Source organism: Diabrotica undecimpunctata, chromosome 7 (genome assembly GCF_040954645.1).
Source record: "Diabrotica undecimpunctata isolate CICGRU chromosome 7, icDiaUnde3, whole genome shotgun sequence".
Taxonomy (NCBI): domain Eukaryota; kingdom Metazoa; phylum Arthropoda; class Insecta; order Coleoptera; family Chrysomelidae; genus Diabrotica; species Diabrotica undecimpunctata.
Genome location: NC_092809.1, coordinates 93644789 through 93657208, shown reverse-complemented (window position 1 = coordinate 93657208; position 12420 = coordinate 93644789). Strand labels below are relative to the sequence as shown.

Genomic DNA, 12420 nt, shown 5'->3' with positions numbered 1-12420 from the left:
AAGATGGTTTCAACACAGAAAAAATTATCCAGTATTCACATAGTTTCCCAGAAAAACAGTGTAATAAATCAGTTTTTAAGGAAGTAGTGTGCCTCTTACTTGCATACTAACTGCACAGACTGTCTATTTAGATATATATATATATATATATATATATATATATATATATATATATATATATATATATAGACAGTCACCAGATTGTCTATTTAGATGTAAATAGACAGTCTGTGCAGTTTTTCTGAGATAGTGGTAGACAAGTTTTGTTTCCAGCTACAGACAGAACTGATTTAAAAATTTTGGTAGAGAGATCTAGGTATACATCAAAGAAATTTATGAGTACTTACTTACTATTTTTTGAAGACATCATTTCGTATTGAGATACTTGGTCCCGTCATAAATTAGCTTAACCATGATAAATTAAAAAACGGGCATTAGTAATGATGGTTTATCATTACCTACACAACCAGATAAACAATTAAATATCTTAAACATATAAGAATGAACACTGAAATTCTACCTCCAACGGTATTATGATTTAAACATATGCAATATATGTTAACAGCAAGTTTCATTTAGTCAACAGCAATTCACAATCTTTTAAAATCTGGAAAACTTAAAAATCAGATAACAGAAAAGTGTGAAGATGACTCATTAAAAATGTTGAACAAAGTTTTGTTTGTTTAGTTTTTGGATTATCTTTTTCGGTTTAGAACATTTGTAATAAAAATATCAGTTAATAAAGAAAATAATAGTTTTGTAGCTCTTCCCATTTCATCAAAGGTTATATTTGGCCTAGTCATTGTATTTTCCATTTGAATTTCTGTTCTTTTGTCATTAAGCAGTTACTCAATATATTCAATACACTTGATTTATAACATTCCTAAATATAACTCTCTGTGTATATTACAAAAATAAACAAAAGGTCTTAAACATGTTTTAGATTATCATATTTGTTTTAATTTGCCTTACTTATTTACTGTAGGTCCTTGCTATCGATATGCTCCATCATTACTGCCTTCTTTCCTTTTTTTTTTCATAAACAAAGACTATCTCTCGTTATAGTCAGTAGAGAGTACTTTTGGAAAAGTTTAGACAAATGTTTGTGTAAACTAACGGCGTCCAGGATAGCTTTACTTGTGGGAGATATTCTCTTTAAGAAAAAATCCATGTAAACAAATCTTCTCAATTGGCTCCTCATAATCTCATCGTAGGTAAACTCCCGGTTGGTTTCCTTCTTGGTCCGTTTACGTGGGTTTTTGGGTATTTTGGGTAAGTCTCCATTATGATCCAATCCTTCCTGCCCTATCCTGAATTTTCCAAACTGTGCTGCCGGTAAAACCCAGCCCTGTACTTTGTTGTAGAAACAATTTGTGTTGAAGTCAGATAGGAATTTGATTTTGTTGTATACGATGTCTGGCTATTACATAACGAGACTGCGCGCGCAGAAAGCGTCCTAGAGGGGAAGAGTGGGAAACAAATGCAGTATTGGATAGCTCAAAGTGTCAACTCTTTCAGTAGGAAAACACGTTTTTGTCGCTGCAGTAGTATTTTTTCGGTAGAGGTTAGTAAAGAACGTGTTTTTTTCTCGTGCCGATTACAATGTGTGACGAAAAACATGAGCAACGGATTAATGTGAAATTTCTCGTTAAATTAAAAAAAAAACTCGGACTGAGTGCTATAATTTGTTGAAAGAGGCCTGAGTGGGAGCCTTGTAACTGGCTCCCTATATGAGGGGGTTGGAAATCTTTTGATTCCAAGCCTTACTTCAAAGGACTTGTGAGTGGATGTATCTCCATAGGTTTAGTTCTTCAGTGACCGTTGAAGGATAAGGATTGTTAATACGAGCAAATATAACTCCAGAGAAATAAAATCACCTTTAGTTTATCGACTTATAATTAACTATTTTTAGAGTAAAGAGGTTCAAAACGACCGTAGCTGACAGTACAATATCAAATAATTCTTTCTTTATCACACGTAAAAGAGAAAACCGTATTTATGAGAAAAAATGCCCGATTTCGGCGTAGAGAAATATTTTATACATGAATTGAGAGTGTTGCCTCAAGGGCGTGTGAGAACGAACTAATAAAATAATACTTGGTGCGTAAAAGTGTAGATTACCCCTCTTGTATTTAGGTGTGAAAACTATTTAAGAGGCTGTGGCGCCATTAAGTCGGAGCAAACTTCATAAAGTGACTATTTTACTTATTCTACACTAAGAAAAGTGTAAAGAACTATATTTTTATTTTATATTTTAAAATGATATGTTCATTTCTGGAACATAGACTGCCCGCGTTGAAGTATTTACTTCAAAACGAAAGAAAGAGTGATTTGAGAAAGTAAGCAAACTTAACTTAAATGTAATTTAAGAAATAACTATTCCTAAACTAGAGTAATACATATAAATGTAACAAAATTTAAAATTTTAATTTTCTACTTTGTCTCAGGAAGAGGACAGAGTTTTGTAATGGGTCTGTTAAAATACCCATCTCTAGTCTTTATTTTAACACTACGGACCTTATCGTCCTTACCAGTAAACAATTCAACAATTCTTGCCAATGGCCAGTGTAGGGGTGGAACTTTATCTTCCTTTAATAGAACTAAGTCGTTAACTTCAAGATTCTTCTGTGGTGTTAACCACTTGGGGCGATTCTGAAGTTGATTAAGGTAATCAATTTTCCAGCGTTTGGCAAATGATTGCTGAATCTTCATGTAGTTTTGCCAAATTGTTAATTTATTGTCAGGTATTTCCGTCACTATCTCTTCAGGAAATGACGTAATTGGTTTTCCTATTAGGAAATGTCCTGGAGACAATGTGTTAAAGTCATTTGGATCATTTGACATAGCACAAAGAGGGCGTGAGTTTAGTACTGCTTCTATTTGTGCGAGAACTGTGCTAAAGGCTTCAAAAGTTAAAGTGGTATTGCCTAAAAGCCTTAAAATGTGATATTTGGCACTTTTTATGGCTGCCTCCCAAATTCCACCATGATGCGGAGAATGGGCTACAATAAATTTCCATTGGATTTCAGAAGAGGAGAGAAAATTGAATATGGACTCAGAGGTTTCCTTTTGTTTAAGAAATAGTGCAACTTCCCTCAACTGATTTCTAGCTCCTAGGAAATTAGTGGCGTTATCTGAGTAGATAATTTGTGGACAGCCTCTCCTACTGATGAATCTTTTTAAAGCAAGTAAGAAACTTTCGGTAGAGAGATCTGTGACTAATTCGATGTGCACTGCACGAGTAACCATACATACGAACAACGCTATGTAGGATTTTATTTTTGGAGCCTTTCTTAAATTGGAGCTTTTTATAAGAAATGGACCACCAAAGTCTAGACCAACATTGGTAAATGGAGGGGAGAAACATGAACGTTCCCGTGGTAAATCAGCCATTAACTGTGTGGCTGTCTTTGCTTTAAATTTAAAACAATCGTGACATTTATTAATTATTCTTTTAGTTTCTTTGAGACCATTTAGACATCAATATCTTAAACGAAAATTGGAAAGAGTATTTTGAGGGCCTGCATGACATAATCTTATATGTTCTCTATGCAGCATTAATTTTACTATGTGATTATGAGAGGGTAGAAGTAATGGGTACTTCTGTTCATATGGGACGTCTGAGTACCTTAGACGACCACCTACACGAATCATTTGCTGATTATCTATGAATGGGTTGAGTTTTAAAATTGTTCTATTTGAAATTATCTCCTTATTTTCAAGACAAGAAAATTCCCGAAAAAAGTGTGCCTTTTGCAAAAGTTTTATTATTAAATTTTCAGCATTTTTTAATTCTGAAACAGAGAAGGGTCCAACATATTTTTCATTTGAAAACTTGAAATTGTGAATGTACCTGAGAATAAGTGCGATACTGCGTTGGAGTTTTGAGAAGTTTGAAAATTTGAGAGATAAATTTTCAATGAAACTTATTGGGCTTTCTTGTGCTAGATGAACTATTTTCTTTTCCTCGGGTATTTTACTTACATTTGGTTTTGAATCATAAGAAGTTAACTCTAAGTCATAATTAAGTAGAAATGAGGGACCTTGAAACCAAAATTTTGAGTTTAGAAGTTCAGGAGCAGACATGCCTCTTGACGCAATATCTGCGGGGTTTTGTTTTGACTTTATATATCGCCACTTAAATTGTGGGTTTCCTTGTATTTCAGAAACTCTATTTGCAACAAACTGTGACCATCTCGAGCTATGTGAGCCTAACCAAGCAAGTACGATTTCTGAGTCCATCCAGCAGTTTATTGAGTCTATTTGAGTTAATTTATTATTTAGAATTTCAACTATTCTTTTAGTGAGTTTGCTGCATAAAACAGCACCCATAAGTTCTAACTTAGGTAAAGTTAATGTTTTTATTGGAGCTACCCTACTTTTAGAGGTGATGAGTGTGGAAGAGACATTCCTTGAGCTATAAGTAACTCTAATATATATGCAGCTGGCGTATGCCTTTTCACTAGCGTCGGAAAATGCGTGGATTTTTATACTACATACATAATTTTCAATAAAAAAAGGTCTGTGCATTTTTAAATGTTTTAGTGCTGAAATATGTTTGAGAAAATTTAACCATTCATTTAAGAGTGTAGAGTCTAAACTTTCATTCCACTGAATTTTTGAAAGCCAAATTTTTTGCATTATTATTTTTGCAGTTACTATTACAGGATTAATTAATCCCTTGGGGTCGAAAAAACTTGCGATTATCGAGAGCACTTGTCTCTTAGTGTAGGAATCTTTTATTTCGATTTCTGGCACTGAAATAGAGAAACTATCTAATTTAGGGTCCCAACAAAGACCTAATATTTTATTGGAATGATTTTCTGAAGATATAACATACGTAGAGTCAGTTGAAAATTGTGAAATATTTTCTAAAAATTGTGGTGAATTTGAACACCATTTGTGAAGAGATATGCCTGCCTTTTGTAGCAGTGCAGTGATTTGCTCATGCGCAAGTGTGAGTGTTTCAATACTATTTGTACCATATAGTATGTCATCAATATAGCAAAAATTAATGAGGATATCATGAGCGAGAGGATATTCTTCCTTATGCATGTTTGCGAGTTCAATTAAACATCGTGTGCTAAGGAAGGTAGCTGGTTTCGTTCCATAGGTAACCGTTTCCAATTGTATACATTTTAACGGCTCCGAGGGAGGGTTGCGCCACAAAATATTTAATAAGAAAGTTTGGTTGGGGTTTATTCTGATTTGTCTAAACATCTTTTTTATAATATATCAGATGTGAATACATACTTGAAGAGTCTAACCCTTTAACATAATATCATTAAGGCTAAAACCAGAAGTGGTTTTCATGGATGCGTCAAAAACTACGCGCAAACGAGTTGTGAGAGAAGTGTCTTTTTCTACACTGTGGTGAGGCAAGAAATATTTGTTTTCTGAGTGTACATTCTGCAGAGACAACGGAACATATTTTGCATGTCCTAATTCAACATACTCGTCTATAAAAGATTTATATTGTTTGTAAAGAGAATCATTTTTTGAGAATTTGTTCTCCAAATTTAGAAATCGCCTTCGCGCCATTTGGAAAGAGTCGCCCAATTTATTATTTTCATTAGGCGTGCATAGGGGTAAATCTGCTTGGAACTGTCCATTCGGTAGGATTTGTTTTGTGGCTTTAAATATTTTCTCAGTCTTTTCGTCATCAGGACTTAAATGCTTTATTTCGGGAACTTCTTCAATGTCCCAAAACCTTTGGAGAAGATTATTTATATTTTCTTCTTCAGTGTGAGATTGAACAAATAAAGAAATATGATTCGAGTGTGAATAGTTACAGTTTGAGTGAGAGTGCATCTTTTTCTTAGATGAAACTTGTGGAGATAGGTTACCGAACATGACATATCCTAAATGAGTGTTTTGAAGCACTGGAAGACCTGCTCCAATATGAATTAAACCATCCTTTAATAGATCACTGTAAATTTCTGCACCTAATAAGAGATCGATTCTCCCTGGGGAGGAGTAAGAGGGATCACTGAGCTTTATGCCATCTGGTATTTTTATTTTGCTACGATCTAGAGGTACCTGAGGTATTTTACACGTAATATTATCCAAAACTGCACATGATACTTCAAATTTCATATCATTGTTTTTATATGGGAAAAATTCAATGTTTACCATTTCATTTGAGATGGAACAATTTTGAGAGATTGTGGAATTTGTAATCTTTTATTAGTGGTAGAGTAATTTAGTTTATTTACTAAATCTTTTGTTGCAAAACTCGATTGAGATCCATTATCGAGAAGACATCTTGCGTGTACAGGTTGTCCACTTTCAGAGTAAATTGTTACCAGCGCTGTGGCTAGCAAAACTTCGTTTTTTGGATTGAAAGTGGAGAGAGAAGAGATGCAAGATGAATTTTGACTTTGTGTGTCTGAGAGTAGACAATATTCATTTGTCTGAGTGCTTAAGTGAGTAGAAGTGTTTGGTGATTCATTATATGAATGTGGAGAATTAATTCTTTGAGTAACTTGGGCATTATTACTCCTTTGAGGAGCATGAAAATGACTTTGAGAGATATGTGGTGCACTATGGCGAGTTTGTGAATCACCCTGTATACTTGCGGACGATTGAGAGGTTTGTGGAGCATTTAAGCGTGATTGTTGCCTATTGGCGTGACTTTGATTACCATCATGTGAATTTGAAGCACTCTGATTGCTTCGAGTGGGAGAGAATAAATTATTTTCATGAGTGTGAGAAAAATTATTTTCTACATGCAGAAGTGTATTGTGCTTTTTATTGCAAATTTTACATGTGTATTTAGAGATGCATTTATCAGTAAAATGCTTAGTGCCAAAACAGTTTCTGCAAAGCTGTGCTTGCTTTACAAAATTAAACCTTTCTCGAGAATTTGTGTCTTTAAATAAGTTACACTGATATATTTTATGACCAGTTTGTTTACAAAATATGCAATTTTCATAGCTAGATTTATTATTATTTATAGTGGAAATATGAGCAGTTTTTTGAGTGACTTTATTATTAAACTTTGACTGAGTTTCAGTGTAATTAAGTTTCTCTAAAACATCACATCTTTTTTCTAGAAATTCAAAAAATTGTTTGAGTGTTGGAACATTCTTAGAACCTACTTCATATTCAAAAGCCTTGTGAGAAGCAAAATCTATTTTTTCTAAAAATATTTCTATTAAAAGGAGGTCCCAATGTTCAATTGGAACTTCGAGATTACTAAGAGCTTGAAGCGTTTGCTTCGTGTGTACAAGAAAATCTCTTAGTACCTGAGGAGTGCATTTAACTAGAGATTGAGACTTTAACAGCTTTTTTATAAGAGTACTAATCACTCGTGATTTGTCATCATATCTTTCTTTTAGGGTTTTTATAGCGATAGCAAAATTTGCATCTACTACTTCGATACTGCTAATTAAGTTTAAAGGTTCTCCTTTGAGGAAGGATTTTAAATATATAAACTTTTGTACATTATTTAAACTTGAATTGTTTGTGATCAGAGTTTCAAATAGTTGAAAGAATTCATTGAATTCTGAGAAATTTCCGGTAAAGGTTTTCATGCTAATTTCAGGCAGCCTCGCACTGGAAACAGCATTATTATTTGAGCTAGGTGCTTTATTTTCTGTTAAATTTAATTCTATTATTTTTCTTTGCAAACCTTTGAGTGTGTTGAAGTATTTTTCTTCAACATTTGCTCGATCAGCTGATTGTTGGTCGCTGTCATCAGTCTGTTCGATTTCTAATTGAATTTGTTCATATTGTGTGAAAAAATTAAAAAGTTTTTCTTTCCTATTTTCAAAATCAAGTATTTCGTTTTCTGTGTCTTTATTGGCTATAAACCATTCTGAGATACGTGTAATTGATGCTTTAAGTGATTTGCGCTTTTTCTTTAAAGCTTCCATTTTTTATTTAAAGTGAATTTATTTGCAAATATATGCTGAGCGAGAAATAAGAGTGAATGATTTTGTTTAGTGTAAATGTCTTTTTTAACTAAGACGCGATTTTAATTTTAATAGAGTATTTTTACTAGAGTGATAAACAAATATTTTTCTTGAGAGCGGGCTGTGAGACAATCTGTATAATAAATAATTGTCAGCTATCTTTAGCGATATTGAGAAGAAAGATCTGTTGTCAAATCAAAGCCATTAGTTAATATAAATATTAATAAACAAATAAAAGTCGAGACAAATATCTACCAAATATAAATGTGTGCATGCAGTGACTATAGAAATATATAGAAAGAGTTTTAACCTCACCAAATGTTTTTCAAGTATCCAATTTAATTACCGCTGTCGCTTACCAGCACATAACGCACTTTTCACAAAACACACGTGTCTAATCTTGAACGAAGGTCAACTTGTGCAATCTTTCTTCTAGGGACGAGAAACCATTATTCTTTCTTCCTGTTGCTCTCCGGCGTATGTAATCCTTTTCTTTCTTCAGTCCTGTTTCATCAAATAATCTGTGCTCGATAGGACCACGAATGAGTGGGAGCCTTGTAACTGGCTCCCTATATGAGGGGGTTGGAAATCTTTTGATTCCAAGCCTTACTTCAAAGGACTTGTGAGTGGATGTATCTCCATAGGTTTGGTTCTTCAGTGACCGTTGAAGGATAAGGATTGTTAATATGAGCAAATATAACTCCAGAGAAATAAAATCACCTTTAGTTTATCGACTTATAATTAACTATTTTTAGAGTAAAGAGGTTCAAAACGACCGTAGCTGACAGTACAATATCAAATAATTCTTTCTTTATCACACGTAAAAGAGAAAACCGTATTTATGAGAAAAAATGCCCGATTTCGGCGTAGAGAAATATTTTATATATGAATTGAGAGTGTTGCCTCAAGGGCGTGTGAGAACGAACTAATAAAATAATACTTGGTGCGTAAAAGTGTAGATTACCCCTCTTGTATTTAGGCGTGAAAACTATTTAAGAGGCTGTGGCGCCATTAAGTCGGGTATCCCGAGCAAACTTCATAAAGTGACTATTTTACTTATTCTACACTAAGAAAAGTGTAAAGAACTATATTTTTATTTTATATTTTAAAATGATATGTTCATTTCTGGAACAAGGCCTATGGTGAGAATTCTCTCTCGTGCGCGTGTTTTCGAATGGTATAAACGGTTTTCTGAAGGGTGAGAGAGCGCCGAAGATGACCAACGACCAGGTCGACCTGTCTCTGTTTCAACTCCGCAAACAGTGACCAAAATAAATGAAATTGTGCGCGGAGTTCGTCGTATGAGCATTCGGATGATTGTTGAGACTGTAAATGCCGATAAAGAAACTATCAGAAAAATTTTACATGACGAATTGAACAAGAAGAAAGTCTGTGCGAAGTTTTTCCCAAAAAATTTGACCCCTGACCCAAAGCTAGTCCGTCAACAGATCTGCTCAGATTTTCTTGAGAGGTTACATGAAGAGCCTGAATTAATGGAAAACATCATCACTTGCGATGAAACCTGGATATTCAAATACGATGTTGAAACTAAGCGACAATCCATGCACTGGAAAACTCCTGCATCGTCAAGAATGAAAAAAGCAACGATGTCGAAATCAAAATTTAAAGCCATGCTAATCGTTTTTTTTTTCGACATTAACGGCATCGTGATGACTGAATGGGTTCCAGAGGGTCAAACTGTAAACCAAACCTATTATTTGAAAGTTTTGGCAACGCTGCGAGAGCGAGTTCCAAAACGCTGCGTGGATCTTGCACCAGGACAACGCATCTGCCCATAACGCGCTGTCTGTGAAGCGTTATTTAGCCGCTAGAGGCATTCCAGTGCTCGAACACCCGCCGTACTCGCCTGATTTAGCACCCTGTTACTTTTTCGTGTTTCCGAATATCAAGTCTGCCTTAAATCCGGTTCGAGTCGATGTAAGAGGTGAAGCAAAAAACGGCGGAGCTCCTAAAAGCTGTAACAAAAGAAGACTTCCAGCATTGCTTTGACCAATGGAAAAAACGAATGGAACGGTGTGTGGCAAGGGAAGGGGAATATATTGAAGGAGAGCATTCGATTGTAGAATAATTTTTAAAATAAAACTCTTTTTCATAAGCAGTCTCGTTATTTAATAGCCAGACCTCGTATATCAACATAATCAAAATAATTTGTCCCATATACAAATCTAAGATTTGTCCTTATTTGAAACTTTTCACCTCTAAATGCTCCATGTTTTTGACAAATTTATTACAATACCCATTCGGGTAACAATTAGTAGATACTATTATCAGGAAAACTCTGAATGGATATTTAATTACAATAATACCGAAATTTCTATTTAACCCGGGACCATACGCGTGTCGGTCGAAAGGACCGAGCCGTGATAAATTTTTAAATGACGCCGCTTGTATAGTGGTGGTGGTACTGATCTTCCTGGAATGCTCTAAGCGGTTTTCTGCTTACTGACTGGTGTTATAATATTTCAGTTTTTGTTTTTATTTGGCCTTTGAGAGATACAGTTTAATATTTTTGTAGTCGGTGGTTTTGACCGTGCGCGTGTACATAAGTATCAAAGATATTTTTGTTGCAGTTTTACAGTTTTAGATGTTGGTGTGTTTTTTACATTTAATAATACGGTAAGTGAACCTCGTGTGTGGTTCTTTTTATAATATTTTAAGTCTAGTATTTTAGTGGAAAATATAGTCACATGTATGGTGATTTGTAATAGTATTTTTTTATTTGCAGGTTATGTGTTCTTACGAGAAAGAAATAAAGCGTATTTTAGCTATATGGGCTGAAATTGAGAGCGTCGATGAGATATGTGGACCTCCTGAAGACCAAGATGACGTTTTGGAGAACAATGATCACTACTCTAATTCAGAGCAATCAGAAGGAGAAGAGCTGCCAGATTTTAATCAAACTCAGCAAGATCTAAATACTCATCTGTGTTTTGTGGGAAGGGACAAAAAGACGTTGTGGAATAAATTTCCCGTAGTTGTTAAAAAAAAAACAGGAGCAGAAACTTAGTGGCTCAATTTTTCTGGAGTAATTGGAAAAGCCAGAGAAGCAAAAACCATTATTGATGCTTGGCAATTGTTTTTTCCAGACTTCGTCATCAGCGAAATAGTTCGGACAAATTACAGTAGAGAAAGAAATGCCATAAGTACAAATGTGGAAGAAATTACAGCTTTTATTGGTCTTTTATATTTCGCTGGAGTCTTGCGGCCATCACACGTACATTTGAGAGATCTGTGGGCACAGACGGAACCGGCGTAGAGATTTTTCGTTTTACAATGGGTATTAATTGATTTCAGAGTTTGTTACGAGCGCTTCGCTTTGACGATCTTGATGATAGAGAGGAACGGAAACAGTACGATAAGCTATCTCCTATAAAAGAAATTTTTGGTCGATTTGTTTCGCGATGCAAAACCAATTATGCTGTACGTGAATTTATGACAATTGATGAAATGCTTGAATCATTTCGCGGCAAATGTGGATTTTGGCAATATATACCGAACAAAAATGGATAGTATGGAATCAAAATATAAGCGCTTGTCGATTACACGTCATATTACACCTATAATCTAGAGGTGTATGTTGAGACTCAACCAGATAGGCCCTATAAAGTTAACAATAGCCCCTCTTTAGTCGTACAAAGATTAATTAAATCAATTTCTGGAACTGGAAGAAATGTATCTTTCGATAATTGGTTTATGTCGATACCTTTAGCCTTAGATTTTCTAAAAAACGCAAAAGGGGCATAAAGTTACTTCGAACATTTTTGGTTTCACCGAAGACATGACTTTGGCATCCTACAAGCCCAAGCAAAACAAAATAGTTACATTATTGTCAACAATGCATTACAAAGACGAGATTGATCTAGAAAGTGGCGAGGCATACAAGCCAACAATGATTACATTTTACAATGCAACAAAGAGAGGTATTGATACCGTTGATGAGCTAAAAGAAACTTACTCTGTGTCACGAAAAAGTTGCCGATGGCCTCTTACATTATTTTTTACTTTCTTTAATATATCTGGAATAAATAGCCATATCGTTGCTGACAAAAATAACAATACTCATAGTACTCGCCGAAACTTTTTGAAATCTTTAGCAATGTGTCTCATTACACCTCAACTTGAACGTCGGCGTCGTGAAGAAATGGTTATATTAACAGTAACTATGAGAAGTCGTATAAAAGAAATATTGGTCATCCCGGAGATATCTACGCAACATAGCCAATATGACGTTACAGGCAGATTTCCATCATTTTTGCTCGTCGAACAAAAAAAAAACAGAAAAACAAAGGCCCTATGTGTTACAGTGTCAAAAGTATATACAGCCGAAAGTATGCCGAGAACATACTTTCCAGCTTTGTACTGAATGCTATAAAAGCCAACAATAAATGAAAAATTGTAACCTAAGTTGAAATACACTCAGATGCAAAAAAAAAACGTAACGGGGAAAATTTTGGTAAAATTCAAAGTATTTCAGTTTTTTAAT

At 34.6% G+C, this 12420-nt stretch overlaps 1 protein-coding gene across 1 annotated transcript in view; it reads left to right on the top strand.

The window, feature by feature from the left end:
- The window catches only part of neur (E3 ubiquitin-protein ligase neur), a 301968-nt gene that overhangs the window by 1267 nt on the left and 288281 nt on the right, over positions 1-12420 (top strand). The window lies entirely within an intron of this gene.